At 46.4% G+C, this 17,647-nt stretch overlaps 1 protein-coding gene across 9 annotated transcripts in view; it reads right to left on the bottom strand.

Annotated features, from left to right (window-relative positions):
* The window catches only part of DPF3 (double PHD fingers 3), a 264,129-nt gene that overhangs the window by 175,225 nt on the left and 71,257 nt on the right, over positions 1 to 17,647 (bottom strand). Inside the window, exon 1 of one of the 9 annotated variants that reach the window (XM_040975352.1) lies at positions 10,741 to 10,933. The exons of 7 other annotated variants lie outside the window; for them this stretch is intronic. The gene's annotated coding sequence lies outside the window, so the exon portion shown is untranslated. Of the gene's footprint in view, positions 1 to 9,712; positions 9,850 to 10,740; positions 10,934 to 17,647 lie in introns of those variants that run through there. One more of the 9 variants, XM_040975351.1, reaches the window with a different exon arrangement.

Below are 17,647 nucleotides of genomic sequence, written 5' to 3'. Positions count from 1 at the left end.
GGAGAGACAGAGAGGAAGATCCTCCATCTGATGATTCATTCCCCAAGTGACCACAACGGCCGATGCTATTCCGATCCAAAGCCAGGATCCAGGAACTTCTTCCGGGCATCCCACACGGGTGCAGGGTCCCAAAGCTTTGACCCTTCCCCTCCTCGCCTCTCGTTCAACAGAAACCACAGCATTTGGGCCACCATGGCAAATACCTGCTGGTCTCCAAGCCTGTGGTGTTAAGTAAGCTCTAGAAAGCCTTGCAGGACCAGAACGGCTCAACCCCCCTCTCACAGCTGCACCCCCACCTCCTCCTCTTTGCTTTCCAGCACCGTTCCTACGCTCCACTCCCACAGCCTGCCCCAGGCCCTTCCATCTCACAGGCGGGGCAGGTGCCTGGTAACTAACAGTGCTGTCCTGTGTTGTCAAAATAGTGAGGAGCTGGAAAGGATTCCAGAATGAAATCCATGTGCCTCTCCGCAGCCTCCCACACGCCTGCCAATGCGGTGGCTAAACCCGCTAATGTGCTAAGCATTTTCTGGCTGGGTTGGAGGCAGGGCTGGTATTTTAGGAGCCGGGAGGGGCTTCGAGGCAGCCTGGTAGTTGGCAAGACTGAAAGGAGGTGGAGGCAAAGAGGACCAACCCTAGCCACTTCCCATGAAGTCACCAGAAGCCGCCCCAGCAGCTGGTCAGGATTCTTGAAGTACCAGTGGGAGAGGGGAATGGGCTGGCCCCATGGGCAGGGCTGGGCTGGGCACAGAGAGCCTCGCAGGTAGGGGGGGCCTGGGAGTGAGAGGGTGCCCTAGAATGCAGTAGCGGCTGCGCCTGCCGCTGGGACAGTTTTTGCTGACACAGGGCAGTATGTAATGCTGTCCAGGAGGCTGCACAGCCAGGGCCTCGGCTCGGCTCTGTTTTCCTGAGTCGGCAAGGCCAGGGCCCATGGTGACCAAACAAAGCATGAGAGGCCAAATGTCCAGAAGCAAGCAGGTAGGACTCTCCCACCCCCATCCCAAACACACACAGAGGGCAGTCAGATCAGGGCAATGGAAGGGGTCAGGGGCCACAGAGCAATAGGAATAACGCCAAGGATGATGGGAACTGTCACTCACAGTGCTCCCTAACATCCCAGACCTTTCCCAGTTCCTCAGCACATCAGCATCTCTGTGGGCTCATTTGAAAATCCTCCCAGGGCCCAGTGCAGAGGCCTAGCAGCTGAAATCCTTGCCTTAAACGCACCGGGATCCCATATGGGTGCCTGTTCTAATCCCAATAGCTCTACTTCCCATCCAGCTCCCTGCTTGTGGCCTGGGAAAGCAGTGGAGGATGGCCCAAAGCCTTGGGATCCTGCACCCACATGGGAAACCTGGAGGAAGTTCCTGGCTCCTGGCTTCTGTTTGGTCCAGCACTGGCCATTGTGATCACTTGGGGAGTGAGTCATCGGATGGAAGATCTTCCTCTCTGTCTCTCCTCCTCTCTGTATATCTGACTTTCCAATAAAAATAAATAAATCTTTTTAAAAAAATCTTCCAGGGGGCTGGCACTGTGGTATACCATGTTAAGCCACAGCTTCTGACACCAGTCTTTCATATGGTGCCAGTTGCAGTCCTGGCTGCTCTGCTTCTACTCCAGCTGCCTGTTAATGCACCTGGGAAAGCAATGGAAGATGACCTGAGTGTTTGAACCCCTCTACCCACGTGAAAGACTTCAACCTGGCCTAGCTCTGACTGTCGCAACCTTTTGGAAAGTGAACCAGCAGTCAGAAGATTGTCTGTCTCTCTCTTTTTCTGCCTTTCAAATACACAAAATAAATCTTAGGAAGGGAGTGAGGGAAGGAGGGAGGAAAGACAGAAAGAAGGGGAGGAAGGAAGAGCTTCCAAATTTGAGCCCAGACAAGGGAGCAAATCCCCAAACATGAGGCCAAGATGAGGCCCTGGCATTCCTTGCCTCTGGTGGGCTGCACTCCCCACTTCTCAGAGAAACCAGAGAGGGCTGCCAGAGGGTGGCAAGGAGGTCAGGGCCCACACTAAGGGCTGGTAATACGCTCCTGCCTAGTCATCAGGTGACTGGGAATGTGATGAGGGACGAAGCAGTACTGCGCAGGTGAGGGCACAGGGCCATCCTGGAAACACGTAAGCCAGCGAGAGCTCAACGGGCTTCAGTCTGCAGGGGGAAAATACTAGCCAGCAAAAACTGCTAAGGGCTGGCAGCTCTTAAGGCTCCTCTAGCCAAAGGATCTCAGGGAGCTTTGCAGACTGTCGTCACACACAGCCCGGCAGCCACAGAGCCAGGAACACTTTTGCTAAATCAGAACAAACCCACTCAGAAACCCGAGAGCCAGCCTACCTCTGGCATCCAGGCTTTGCACCTGCCTTGCCTAGAAATGAGGACTGTACTGCACAGTAGGACGCAGCGCCACAGGGACCATGGAGCTGCAGGCTAGGCACCCGCTGGCACAGCAGACCCCAGGCGAGGCGTTTCACCTTCATGAGTTTGTGTTTTAATCTGCAGAAATGAAAATGATGGCGCTCTGCTTGTGGACTCGCTGAGCAGAAGAAGTGCATGTGGTGTGTGAAGAAGCACAAAGGTAGGGGAGGGGGATCTGGAGAGTTGCCCCCTCCCGTGCCCCCTGTACACACCAGGCCCTCCACTACAGATCCAATGTGGGGAGGGTGCAAATCATTGGGAGTTTAATTAAGAAGCTGAGGAGACAAAGGCACAGGGGTAGTTACACAAAATCACTAGCGTCAAGTTTAATAGAATCCTCTCTGGCTCGGGTCTTCTTACCCACTCACTCCACTCACTGAGAGTCCCAGCTCGTAGATTTTTTTTTAATCAGCGCCTTTTTGTGTTACAGCTGCAGGTGGACATCTTCCAGGTTCCGTTCCATCGGCCCTCGAAGGGTGTACGGCTCAGCAGACGACCCTGTGAGCGGCGCTCCCACACAGGAGAGCATTGTGACCCTGCTAAGGCTTTGCACCTCCTTCATGAAGACGCTTCTAAGGTTCTGCTCATGGGTTCTTCCTCCTTTGGAAGTCCACAGAGGTTCACTTGAACAATATTCTTTCCTTATCCATGGCTTTCCTGTCTAGGATTTCAGTCACCTCGAGCCCAGAAATATTACATGGAAAATTCCACAAATACACAATTCATTTTGAATTGTGCCTGGTTCTGAATAGCATGATGAGATCTTGCACCAGCCAGCTGTGGCCAACCTGGAACATGAATCATCTCTTTTGTCCAGCATATCTGCCCTGTATATGCTACTCGCCCATTAGTCACTTCATAGCCAGACTAACTGTTGTGACACTGCAAAGCTTCTGTCACATAACCTTTATTTTACTTTAGCTAAAGCACAGTGTTAGCGATGTTGGCCACTCCAATATGCCAGAGAGAAGCCAGGAAGTGCTTCCTTTTTATTGCAGTGTATTGTTATCACTGTTCTGTCTACTTACTGCTGTGCTGATCTCCTACAGTGCCTAATTTTAATTGAACTTTATCATAGGAATGTATGCATAGAAGAAAAACATAGTATATTCAGGGTTTGGTAGTATCCACAGCTACAGGTAAGCACTGAGGGTGCTGGCATGTATTCCCTATGGACAAGGTAGGGCTACTACACTGCTCTTATGAGCACCCCTAACTCTTGTCTTTATCATGCCTGGGGTGTGTGTATATGTGTGTGAGACAAATAGAGATAGACACAGAGATTGAGATTCAATCAGAAGCTGGATCTTAAACTTTGAATTCCCTGTAGTACCTATCACAATACTGATTCATTTTACAAAGCTGGCATTACTCTGGTTCCAAAGCCAATGTAATATACTATTTTTAAAAACGTTCCACATAAAATGTTCAACCCTAGAAAGCTCACACTTTAAACTTAAAGAAAAAAAAAAAGAAAAAATTTAACTCATCATAGAATTCAATGCAAGACAAAATAATAAAAGCTCTAGAAGAAAATCTGGAAGAAAATTTTTGTGATTTTGCAGCAAGCAAAAAAAAAATTCTAAGATTTTTTTTTCTTTTTATTTGAAAGACAGATTTACAGAGACAGAAAAATCTCCTATCTGCGGGTTCATTCCCCAAATGGCCCCAACAGTCAGAGCTGAGCCATATTTGAAACCAGAAACTAAGAGCTTCTTCCAGGTCTCCTACACAAATGCAAGGTCCCAATCTTTGAACCAACCTCTACTGCTTTCCCAGGCAGGTAGCTGAGTCAGAAGTGGAACAGGCAGGACACAAAGCAGTGCCCATATGAAATCCTGGCAGTTGAAAGTAGAGGACTGAGTTGAGCTATCACATCAGCACCCCAAGATGTCTTAAATATGACACAAAAACCATGAGGAAGAAAACTTTGGTATACAAGACTACGTCAACATTTGAAATACCTGTTTTTAAAAATGCAATTACAAAAATGAAAATGCATGCCAAAGATTGGAAAAAAATTTATAAAATACATGTATGTGTGTGCCTAAGAATGCATAATTAGAATTTATAAAGAATTCCTAACATTCAGTAAGAAGGTAAATGGCCCTATTTTTTACATGGGGCCATTAATTGGGCAGATATTTCACAAAGCAAGAAACTATGATGGCCACAAAGCAAGTGGAGGGGGATTAGTCACCAGAGAAATGCACTACAGTGAGATACCATTTAACACCTAATAAACCTCCAAAAGTGTCACAAATTTTCTCCAAAAGTAAATGATGTTCATTTACTTCATTTCTCTCAAACTTCACGCAGTTTCTGAGCCTATGCTTGCTCTTCCTGCAAAAAGCAAAGAGGATCTACTCAATGTTTCAACTGAATCCTCAAGGTCAATCCTTCATTCTAGCAGCTTCACTCCTCCTGAAATCAACAACTGATGATTTCCCCGCCCTCAAGCTCTCTGGCAATCAGGCCTTCTTCAAAGTCAAAAACTACCTGCATCTCCACCCCTCCGATCTCTGCCCAATCAGACAAAGCCCTGCAATACCACAGCCTCTTGGCAATCACATCTCCCAGAGGCCCACTCTGATGTGGGAGACAAGCATGCCAAGCAGCAAAATCTTAACCACTATGCCCACCCATCATTGTTATCATTGTTTTTGTTATTATTATTAATATTATTGGAAAGGCATATCAGATTTACAAAGAGAAGGTGAGACAGAAAGATATTCCATCTGTTAGTTCATCCTCTAAATGGCTGCAAGGGCCAAAGCTGAGCTGATCGCAAGCTAGGAGCCAGGAGCCTCTTCTGGGTCTCCCACACAGGTACAGGGTCTCAAGGCACTTTGGGCCATCTTCTGATGCTTTCTCAGCTCGTAAACTGGAAGCTAGATTGGAAGTAGAGCAGTCAGGACATGAACTGGCATCTCTAAGGGATCCCAGCACTTGAAGGTGGAGGATAAGCCAACAGAGCCATTGTGTTGGGTCCCCTTGATTTTTTCATAATACATATTTTATATTCACTTTTTGAAGATACCTCATATGAATGAGGTTTTTTTCTTTTTCTTTTTGACTAACCAAAACAAAGGATTATGTAGGTACTATCTGGTAGTCACATAAGGGTTAAAATTTCTATATTACATAGCAATAGAATAAATGAAGACGATACATATAAATAATAGTTAACATTTGCTTTTTATTTTTATCTTTTAACAAGATATTCATTTTTAAGTAGATAAGCCACAAACTTTACCTCATGTCAGACACACACACACACACAAAAAAAAAACCTCAAAAATGGATCATAAAACTAAAGCGATTGCTAAAATTATGACCTGTAGAAAACATGAGAAAAATTTTCATGACTATGGTGTGAGACTTCTTAGGACATAAAAAATAACAACTGTAAATAAAAAAAAAGTGAACTTCACAAAACCTCAAAAATTCTGCTATTCAAAAGATACCATTAAAAATAGGGCTAATGGTTGTATGCCACTAAACTGGGCTCATAGCATGGTTAGCAAAGCAGCTTTTTGTTATATGCATTTTATTAAAATGTGTCACTTTATTTTAAAAAATGTTGTCCAGGTGTGGGCTGGTAGTTCAGATGCCCATGTCCACACTGCAGTGCCTGGAGCAGATTCCCAACTCAGCTTCCACCGCAGCTTCCTCCCTAGGCGGACCCTAGAAGGCAGCTGGGATCATTGAAATGACTGGGTTCCTGCTACGTCCACGTGAGACCTGAACTGGGCACCTGCACTCCAGCTTCAGCCCTAGCCTGGCCTTTGTGGGCAGCTGAGGTATCACTCTCACTCTTATCTCGCGCTCTCTGTCCCCCCAATCCCTGTCTTCAAAAAAATAATTTTTTAAAATGTAGTGTTAAGAAGATAAATAGGCAACCCACCGAATGTATCCATAATACATACATTGTTTTTCAATTATTTATTTTACTTGAAAGTTGGAATTGCAGACAGAGCAGGGAGAGTTAGATCTTTCCTCCACTGGTTCACTCCCAAATAGACACAACAGGCAGAGATGGGCTGTTCTGAAGCTAGCAGCCAAGAGTGCCTTCTGGGCCTCCCATGTGGGGTCAGGGGCCCAAGTACATGGGCCTCCCTCTGCTGCCCCCGGGCCATTAGGAGGGAGTTGGATTGAAAGTGGACCAGCTGGGACTTGAACTTGTGTCCATATGGGATGCCAGCGCCAAAGGCAGAGCATTAGCCTACTTACACACCACCATGTCAGCCACAGTACATGTTTTTATATTTCACATGCATGTACAATTTGAAAATCTCATGAAATATAACATTCAAAGATGGTATTGCCCTAGTACAATAAAAGTCTAGGATTTCATGTATACTAGGGATTTATGAAAAGTACATATTATTAAAAAAAAAAGACTGCACGGATTTCAACACTTTTGCACTGAAATTAGCACCTATTAATTCATTTTCCATTAACTTTTTAAAGTACTCATGTAACATTCACAGTATATACATATCTGTTCACAGTATATACATATAATATATATGTACATACATATATAACAAAGTAGTACATGAAAGTATATTCCACATCATTAGTCATCAGGAAAATGCCCATTAAAACTACAGTGAATGCCATTCACAAACGCTCATGACTAAAATGAAAAAGACTGGTAGTATTAACCACTGACAAGGCTATGGAGCAAACCACAGACTCATTCGCTACTGATAGGATACAACACAGCACCATCACTTTGTAAACAGTTGTGGCATTACAGTTGATTATAAAGATGCATACACTTGGGGACAGCACAATAGCCCATCCGGCTAATCCTGGCCTTACAGCGCCAGCATCCCCTTTGGCGCCAGTTTGTGTCCCAGCTACCCACCCAGCTCCCTGCTTGGGATTTCAGAAAGCAGTGGAAGATGGTCCAATGCCTCGAGACCGTGCACCTAACTGGGAGACCCAGAGAGGCTCCTGGTTTCAGATTAACTCAGCTCTGGCCACTGCGGCCACTTGGCGAAGCAGAGCGGCAGACAGAAGATCTTTCTCTCTACATCTTCATCTCTCTGTAAATCTGCCTTTCCAATAAAAAATAAATAAATCTTTTTTTCTTAAGATTTATTTTATTCTTTATTGGAAAGCCAGATACACAGAGAAGAGCAAAGACAGAGACAAAGATCTTCCGTCCACTGGTTCACTCCCCTAGCAACCGCAACAGCTGGAGCTGAGCCAATCTGAAACCAGGAGCTGGAGCTTCTTCTAGGTTTCCCACATGGCTGCAGGGTCCCAAGGCCTTGGGCTGTCCTCCACTGCCTTCCAGGCCACAGGCAGGGAGCTGGATGGGAAGTGGGGCTGCCGGTATTAGAACCAGCGCCCATATGGGATCCCGGCACATTCGTTCAAGGCAAGGACTTTAACTGCTATGCTATTGCAATGGGCCCAAAAATAAATAAATCTTTAAAAAACAAAGAGCAGCAGCAGCTTCACACTCCTAAGTAGCTAACCATGAGAAACGAGGGACAATTATGTCAGAGGAAAAAAAGACATTTATATACGGATATTCGAAGCAACTCAAATGCCTGGCAATTGGTGAATGGACTGAAAAAAATTACAGCATGTTTGCATAATGAAATACTCTCGATAATAAAAAGCACAAGTTACTAACACAACATTTCAAGAGGCTGGAGTAAAAGCTGCTAGAATCAAGGATTATATAATGTCTGATTCTGTTTATGTGAAATTTTAAAACCAGCCAAGCTAATCTATAGTGACACAGCAGATCTATGGCTGCCTGCGGCCAGGATGGAGGTGACGGCAAAGAGGCACAGGGGAACTTCGCAGGACAGTTACAAGACTCAGCTGAGTTGTAGCTACCTGAGTCAATACATTTGTCAAAACTCAGAGAACCGTGCACTTGAAAGGAGTGCATTTGGCTGAGTATAAATTACACCAAAGTTGGTTTAAAAAGAACTTTTGAAAAGCCAAACTGCAAACCAGTGAACATATTTGCCACATGACAGATATGACAAATGAATAACTATAAAATGCCCTTAGCAAATTTGGTATAAGAAGCAGTAAATCTCAATGGGTGAATGGTGGTGAGGAAGACAGAGAAGCGATAAAAGAAGAAACATGAGCAATTAGCAAACAAAACTTTAAACAGTAAAATGTCACATTTCACACACTCAATCAGCAGACTTCCTTCCCACTTTGTGCTAATGGTAACAGTAGGGCTGCAGGGAAAGATGGGCATTGCACTGGTAAAACCATCAAATGGGACATTTCTAGAGTACATTCTAGTCGTGCGCTTCAGAACCTTAACAATTTTCAAATCCTCTGACCATTTCTAGTAACTTAGGTTAAACAATAATCAAAGATGAAGGGTCAACATTCAGAGATTCGGGGGCAGGGATTCAGCCTACAGCAAAGACCTCACACACCAGAGTGCCTGAGTTCGATTCCTTCCTCTAGTGCAGTGATGACTCCAGTAAATGGGCTCCTGTCCCCCACGCAGAAGGCCTGCGGTCAATTCCTGGGACCAGGTTCAGCCCTACTCCAGCACAGCCCAACCCCAGCCACTGGCAGACATTTAGGAAGTGAACCAGCCGACAAGCGTTTTCTCCATCTCTGTTTATGCCACTTTCTCTTCCATATACATACATTGTTTGAAAGACAAATTAGAGCCTTACATGCAAGAATTTCCAAAAAGATCTGTTTAAACCTTTAGGTTATTTTTTAGAAACAATATGAATATTGGACTGAGGAAAATTCTGGTATACAAGTTACATGAAAAGAACAAGCATTTCTCCATGGTAAAAGCTACCAAATATTTCCTAATGTACACAATTTAAATAGCATGCAAGAACCTTAAGAGTGACACGTGCAGATGACTTACACTCACAGGTAGAGAAAGGCATCTATGATTTTTTTTTTCCAATCCAGCGAAAATTAGAAATCATCTAAATGTCCATCAAGAGATAGGGGACTAATTGAACCACTCTATCCACACAAAGGAATATTATGCAGCTGCTAAAAACAGAATGAACACATACCTGTTGATATAGACTAATGTCTATGATGCATAGTTAAATTTACAAAGTGAGGTATAGAACACGGCATTAGGAACAATTATTTGAAGGAAGAAAAAACTGTAATAAACATATATGTATGTATACATACACAAACACATAGACACACAGACACACACCTGTGCTCCGAAACAACAAGAAAAAACAAAACGGGAACTCTGGATTACAAGACCAAAGTCTGAGGTTATTGGAACAGGGCTGGGAGCATAGCTTGAATTCACCTTCCTCTCAATTCTTCAGCAGCAGTTAGTTGTATTCCTTTTTATTGTATCCAGGTCTTTCCTTTTCAAAAATAACATCGTAACAATGTATTAGGATGGAAAGTGTTATGTTTGGATATACTGAAATCCTAACTCCAAGTACCTCCCAACTGTGGCTTTATCCAGAACAGAATCCTTACAGATGGCATTAGTTAAGGTGAGGGAGGGCCCCTGACCCTATGTACTGGTGCCCTTATCAGAAACAGGCAGCTGAACATAGACACAGACACACACCCACACACACAGAGCGAAAACCTTTCACGTGAAGTGGAGGGAAGAGACTGGGGTGATATAGCTACAGACAAGGCAGGCCAAGGTCTGCCCAGAGACCACCAGGAGCTAGAAAACTGGCATGAGACAGGTTGTTCGTCACAGCCCCAAGAAAGAACCTGCCAACCTGGTTAGTGACACTTTGCCATGGATAACAAACACAGGCAGAATACTGACACTGAACCAAACAGCAGCAACCAACCAACCTTGGGTATCATCACCTTCAATGCGGTTGGGGTCTGAATGGCACTAACATACGCTCACACTCCGGATTTTCAAATGGCACTTGTTATAATCTCAAAGTTTATTGTGATCTCAAGCATCAAGACTGAATCATCCGCCTAAGAGGGATTGGGTCTTGGAACACTGTTCCATTAAGTATGTCTATTGGGGAAGAAACTACCCATACTGTCAGTTCCCAAGGCATCTTCCAAAAGGAATTCACACCTTTCACAGCAACTCTGTAGTTCACAGCTGTCCAGCTGTGTACCCCACCAGGAGGCAAGAGCAAAGTTGCCTCTTTGCATCACCTGCCTCCTCCAGCCCCCAGGAAGGGACCTCACACCTTCCCCACCCCCCCCCCCAGGCTTTTCTTCTCTAGCCTTGCCTCTTCTATTCCCTCCGGCTGCTACATAAACCAAAAACAACACAAAACCAAACCTCCATCATAACCCAAGGTGGAGACAAGGGGCAGTTTGTGGGACAGGATTACAGCTCACAAGATCTCGTAGCTGAGGCTTCAAAATGGCAGAGGGTGTCCTTAATCCGCAGCACAACCACCTGCTAACATGGTGTGTTTGGGTCTCCCTTCTTTCAAAGATTGGAGAAGTGAGATGGAAAAGATTAGCTCCAAATGTCAGAGAAAAGCTTAGAAGGCCGCAGAGAGGGGGAGAAGGGAGCTCCTGGCTGCTGCATGCAAAGGATATGGCGGACTCGCCCCATCCCGTATCTCAGCTATTTCACGTTCCCAACCGGCTTGGCCAAAATCCAGAGCGACTCCAGGCTGGTGAGTCTGTGAATGCGAGGCAGAGATAAGCTAGGCGGGAGGGGCAGCTTGCCCACAGTTATATATGGGCTGCAGTGCTGTTGTAGCCAGAAGTCAGGGGCATCTTCCACTTCCAAGGCATTTATGCACTCAATCCTAAGAGTTTTCTGGCTTCCTCTCACACCATGGGATGTAACTAAGCAGCTACCTTGAAAAGATGGGAAAACTGGGTAGGAGAGGGTGATTGGGATGTGTGTTTTAACAAGTTAAACTAACACTGACCTTGGGTGCTAGTTTGTGATACAAACAGATCAGGAGAAAAGCTCCATTCTTTCCTTCATCATTTGTTCACCCAGGGGCCTGCATTGTGAGAGACTGGGAGGGAACCCATCTCTGGCCCGCCCTCAGCAGGGAATGTTAACTGGGAAGCCTTCTTCCAACTGGAGCGAAGCCATGTTGCTGGGAAAGGGGGATGCCTTGAGAGAAACAGAAGGGGAAGGAAGACCACCTTTTGTTTCTTTGCGAGAGCAAAGACTGGGAAGACAGTGGTCTAATCCTGGCAATGCGGAAGGCAGGGAGTCAGGCAAAGAAACATCTTGGAGAAGCTGAGGGACCAGGCACTGGATGCTTATCTACCTGCACCAGCTCCAGGGCATCCTGAGCTTCTCCTAAGCACCCTGCAAGGAGAGCAGAATCCAGCCAGGGGAGTGTGGGTTAGGAGGGTATCAACAAAGCCAGAAGAAAGGAATGTCTGCCCCAGGATTTGCCCCAGGGTCAGACGCCTGGAAAAAATTCCTGGCATTATTTAGCGTTGTCTGAGGTGGATGTGGAGCCATTCTGGCTGGAAGAGGGATGAGGCTTTGGACTGGAACTACCAGGACTGGTCTGTAACAAAGCTAAGGGCCCTGCCAGCCTGTGTACCCTATCTTTCTCGAATTCAGTGACACCTGTAAAAATCATCTCCAGGAAGCTCTGCTGACCCCCCTGGGAGCCTCTCCCACAACCCTTTTGATCTTTACTTCCAGCCAGGCTCTCCTGCTCTGACCCACAATTAAGCCTCACTCCCTATAGTTACAAAGTCTCAGAATCCAAGCTCTCAGATTCCCCAGCACCAACTCTCCCAAGAGCCTCAGTAAATAAGACATTTACCAGCGTGATCACACAGTCCCAACAGGAGGACCTGGCTCTGGCTGACGCTCCTCCTTCCTACATCCACTTACTCAGTTCGTTTAACAAACATATGAGTACCTTACTGTCTGTCCGACTGGCTCACACTTGTCTCCCAGAACCCACTCCAGTTCTTCAGCCCATCTTCCACAAGTGAGTGGAATCACTTCCTCTCTAGAACACAGAAAATCACCTCGGCTCACCAGGCCCTGACCATACAAGGGGCAGAGGGAGTTTAGTGCAGCCCACATCCCTTTGCCTGAATCTGCTCACACCCAAGAAAGGGCCCTGGGGTGGCAGTTGGAACAGGATGCAGGCATGAGCTAGCAAGGGCTCACTCCAGTACCTCCAGAGGATCCCTGGCTGTATCCACTGCAGAAGTGCATAGAGTTAAGACAACTCACATGCACATGCCTCTGGGGACACAGGGAAGACCTGGTGACTTGGAGTGAGGCAGGGGACTCCGCAACACCTTCTCCACTGAGATGTGTTCTTGGAGGTGGGAAGATGAGCTGAAGGTCATGAGAAAAGTCCACTCTCCTCAGAGATCAATACATGCAAATTACTTTGAGAAGCTGATGTATCCTGAGCTGCTCTGCTCCAGAGGCAATAGATGGATGGGGAGGCGGGAACAGGTTAGAGACAGCCCTTTCTCTGAGGTCCCCAGCTCCCAAATTGTAGGATTCTAATCTGCACCTCCCCTGCCAACAACTTGAAAAAGTTGTCTGAGATCAGGGACATTTGGGGAGAAAGTTGAATCCCGTGTCAGATAATATACCAAGAAGAAATTCTGAAGTCAAAACAAGGGATAAATTTTCCTTATCTCTCTAAGACATGCATCAAAGCAGCTAGCTGCTGTCTGCCCGGCCTGGGAAACGATAATGGTTTTTAATGGCCTGTAAACAATAGCACCAGCCTTTGTAATAAAGTTTAACCAATTAATCCTTTAGCCTTCTGCATTCTGCCTGCTTCCCCCTACCCCTTGCTGTGCCAGGGGAATGTTCCAAGGTCTGAGACTCTGATGCCTCCTCTGAGTCCTTAAGTGACGTGTAGAAAGAATCAAACCTGTGGGGCTCTGTGACGTGGTCCAGAGGGAGTGCCAAAGAAAATTACCTCTGTCCCAATCTAGGTAAAGAGAGAAAAACTCCCACCTTCCAGAAACGGCAAAAGAGACCTGGTACACCAAGGCACTGGAGCAAGAGTACGCTTTGTCCTTACTGAGTAAGGTCACTCATTCATTCAGCAAACATTCAAGTATAGCTACTACATGCAAGGCACCTGCCAAGAGGGCATACGAGTGTACAAAAGAAGCATCTTGTCTTTGGATGAGAGCTGGGCCAGAGGGTTAAGCTGCGAGTTGAGAAACCTGAGTTCCATATTGAAGTATTCATGTATTCACGACTCAGCTCCCACACCTGACTCCAGTTTTCTGGGAATGCAGGCTCAGGGAGGCAGCCAGTGACAGCTCAAGCACTAGGGTATGTAGGCTGATGTGGATGATGGACTGAGCCAGACCCTGCACTGGCTGGCACACACAGAAGTCACGTTGGGGTCACCTCTGGCAAGGTTCTTTGGAGAACCACCCCAACTGTATCACTGGACTCAAATCCAATCACTGTGAAAATAACAGGATTGTGGAGTGCATGTGTCAAAACTGTGTCTCCTCAGCTGCTAAGGCCTGAGCAGTGGACGGTATGCCAAGACGCTCATGGAAGACATTATCACTGAGGTCTGCAGAGAATATATAGTACCATGGAGGGAGAGCAAACCGGACATCTCTCCTGGCCAAACTTTGACAGCAAGCATCTGGCAAGTAGAGACTTTGAACTGGACCATGTCAGCCAATGGACCTTGGAAGGATTTCCTCAACCTTGAAGCAATAAAAATCAATAGTACCTGAGAACTACTGAAACCACTTGAGTCGTACCCTCAGAACATGGTCCACATCAGGGTCCCTTAGATGAGATCGGGTGGCCGTCCCCAATCCCAAGTACTGATGCAGTTGGGCTGTTGGGAGCAGCTCTCTCACCTTCTCTCCCCATTTGTCCCAGACACAGGAAGTAAAAAGATCAAAGGCAGTTGTCCCATCTACTTTCCCCCATTTCTTGACTGTCCCCATCGTAATCAATAATCCACATGAACATGCAACCCCTAACTACATAACATTATAAAAAATAAAGCAATCATTAAAAATGTTAATGCAATATTCTATAAAAGAAAATGAGACACACAACAGAAATAAAACCAGTCCCCCTCTCCTGCCATGGCTCTGTCACTTTTAGCCCCAGTTCTGACAGGAAATTCACTACAGGCCTCTGGACAAGTCCAGGTCACTGAGTCACACAATTCAAACCACATCTGCTTTCTGCATCAACATGGTATATTTTTGCTTAACTGTGCAAAATTCTGACCATATTTTTTTTCTCTTCCTTACTTGGCCTACCAACTCCTAGTACCCAACAACCATTCCCTTTACTTTTAGAAAGATGGTGTGTGGGCCTGGCACTGTGGCCTAGCAGCTAAAGTCTTCACCTTGCATGAACCAGGATCCCATATGAGCGTCGGTTCTAATCCCGGCAGCTCCGCTTCCCATCCAGCTCCCTGTTTGTGGCCTGGGAAAGCAGTGGAGGATGGCCCAAAGCCTTGGGACCCTGCACCCATGTGGGAGACCTGGAGGAAGTTCCTTGCTCCTGGCTTCAGATCGATGCAGCACCGGCCGTTGCAGTCACTTGGGGAATGAATCACTGGATGGAAGATCTTCCTCGCTGCCTCTCCTCCTCTCTGTATATCTGACTTTATAATAAAAATAAACAAATCTTAAAAAAAAAAGACGATGTGTAATGGTGACACAACAGAGGGAACTTTCTGTATGGACACATGTGTAATATAACAGAGCAAATGCTAAAGTTTGCCATCCATAATTCAAATGTTAATCACCTCTACTCTTTTTTTTTTTCTTTTTTTTTAAAGATTTATTTATTTATTGGAAAGTCAGATATACAGAGAGGAGGAGAGACAGAGAGGAAGATCCTCTGTCCGATGATTCACTCCCCAAGTGAACGCAACGGCTGATGCTATGCCGATCCGAAGCCGGAATCCAGGAACTTCTTCCGGGTCTCCCACATGGATGCAGGGTCCCAAGGCTTTGGGCCATCCTCGACTGCTTTCCCAGTCCACAAGCAGGGAGCTGGATAGGAAGTGGAGCTGCCGGGATTAGAACCGGCACCCACATGGGATCCCGGCATGTTCAAGGTGAGGACTTTAGCCACTAGGCCACACCGCCGGGCCCAATCACCTCTACTCTTACAAACAATGGTGAATGCAACATGCTACATCTGTGGAGCCTTGCATTGCTTCAAATTCCTCCCAATAAATATTAGCTCACATGTCCCAAAGTGGAATATTGTTATCTCTACCTTGGAGTTTTCTTTCCTTATCCATTTGTTTCCTATGCAACAAGCAATAAGTGGGCACCTACCCTGCACTGAGCACCCCCGGCAGGGTGTGGGGTCTCTAAGACAGAATAAGACAAATACAGGCCTAGTCCACAACAGGTTCACAGACCCCGAGCAGGGAGAGGCAAGCAAATAGACTCTCCAGTATCCAAGTGGCTTCCAGAGAGGATGACTGATATGAACTTTTGAAAGATGTGTAAGATTTTGCCAGGTACTGAAGAAAAGAAAGAGGATTCCTAGAAGGCAGGTCAGCAATTCATGTGCCAGAAGTGTGAGGCTCCTGATGCAGCCAGAGCTCGGGGTGAACGGTGGCAAACAACAAAGGCTGAGACACAAGCCTGCAGAGGTAGGCTGGGTCTCAACACCAGAGCCAAGAACTCTTGCCAAGCAGTTTGGACTTTATCCTGTTGGCAATGAGGAAACCACTGAAGGTTCTAAGAGGCAGGAGGCAGGCTCAGGTTTGTGTGTGAGTGAGGTTGTTCTGGCTACTGGGTGGAGAATGCACTGGGCAGACTCGAGAAACAGCTTCAAAACAATCCAAAACTAGGCGCACCATTGGAAGAAGAAAACAAAGCAGGGACCAGAGACTGCTTTCCCATGTGAGCATGAGGGACCTTCCTTCAAGCCAGGAAGCCAGCGAAAAAATAGGAGGCAGAAAAGCAACCCAAGTGCCCTCCCCAAGGTCACAGAAGCCCCCTGAGAGTCAACCCAAGGTAACAATCTACAAGCTTTGCAGGAATGATTCCATACAGCTGACATGGGCCAGGCTCTCCTTGTCGGCCCCTCTATGCATGGTCACTTTCCACCCTATGGAGAGAGTGAAGACTGTGATGGTGACTGCCCACAGGGCTTGGCACATAACCAGACAATAAACACTTGTTATTCAAATTTCAGGAGCCACATGAACTGGTCACCTTAAAGTGTTGCCAGACTTGTAACCCGAAACCCCTTCTTTTTCAATCCCTCACAAGCAGTAATTTAAACAGAATTCCTAGATCAAATAATTCTTACATGTTTGGACTTAGCAATCCAAGAAATCTTTAACAACAAGCAGTATGGAGGGATCAGCATCATCTTGCCAACTTTTTAAACATCATTCCTTAAAAAAAAAAAAAGGCTAAGGGGGGCAGGCATTGAGTGTGCCAGGTAAGATGTTCCTCTGGAAGTCTGCCTTCCCATACCTGAGCGTCTGGGGGTTCAAGTCTCAGCTCCACACTGCATTTCCAACCTCCTATTAATGCACAGCCTGGCAGGCACCAGGGGAAGGGGTGATGGCTCAGATGGCTGAGTTCCTGCCACCTGCCACCTGCAATGTGGGAGACACAGATACAGTTTCTGGCTTCTGTCTGGGTCAGCACCAGCTGTCACAGACACTGGGGAATGAACTAGTTAATGGAAAATTTTCTCTCTCCCAAATACACAAAATTAAATTAAAAAATTAAAATTAAAGGACATCTGCGGCCATCTGGGTGAAACTGGAGGGTTTTATGTCAGGTAAAGTAAGCCAGGCACAGCAAGAGAAATGCTGCAGGCTCCCACCCATAGATGGAAGTTATAACATTTGAGTGCAGGGCTAGGCTTTGTGGTAAAGCTAGTCATGCTGCTGCTCGTGAGTACCAGCTCAAGTCCTCGTTGCTTCACCTCCAGGACAAGTCTCTGTTTAAATGCCTGAAAGGGAACAAATGATGGGCCCAAGTACTTTGGTTCTGGCATCCATGTGGGAAACCTGGAGAGTTCCAAGTTCCCGGCTTTAGCGTAGCGTAACACCAGCTATTGTGGTCAAAGTGTTCTTTCTATCTCTCCCGTGTGTGTGTGTGTGTGTGTGTGTGTGTGTGTGTGTGTGTGTGTGTGTGTGTGTGTGTGTAAGAGAGAAAGAGACACTCTGCCTTTCAAATAAAAATAAACCTTCCTGGGCCCGGCGCGGTGGCGCAAGTGGTTAAAGGTCCTCGCCTTGCACCCCCGGGATCCCATATGGGCGCCGGTTCTAATCCCGGCAGCCCCGCTTCCCTTCCAGCTCCC

This window comes from Ochotona curzoniae, unplaced genomic scaffold, assembly GCF_017591425.1.
Source record: "Ochotona curzoniae isolate NIBS_2020 unplaced genomic scaffold, NIBS_Ocur_1.0 contig_2688, whole genome shotgun sequence".
NCBI classification, from domain to species: Eukaryota; Metazoa; Chordata; class Mammalia; order Lagomorpha; family Ochotonidae; genus Ochotona; species Ochotona curzoniae.
The sequence above is the reverse complement of the archived record's forward strand: the minus strand, read 5'-3'. Positions and strand labels throughout refer to the sequence as shown.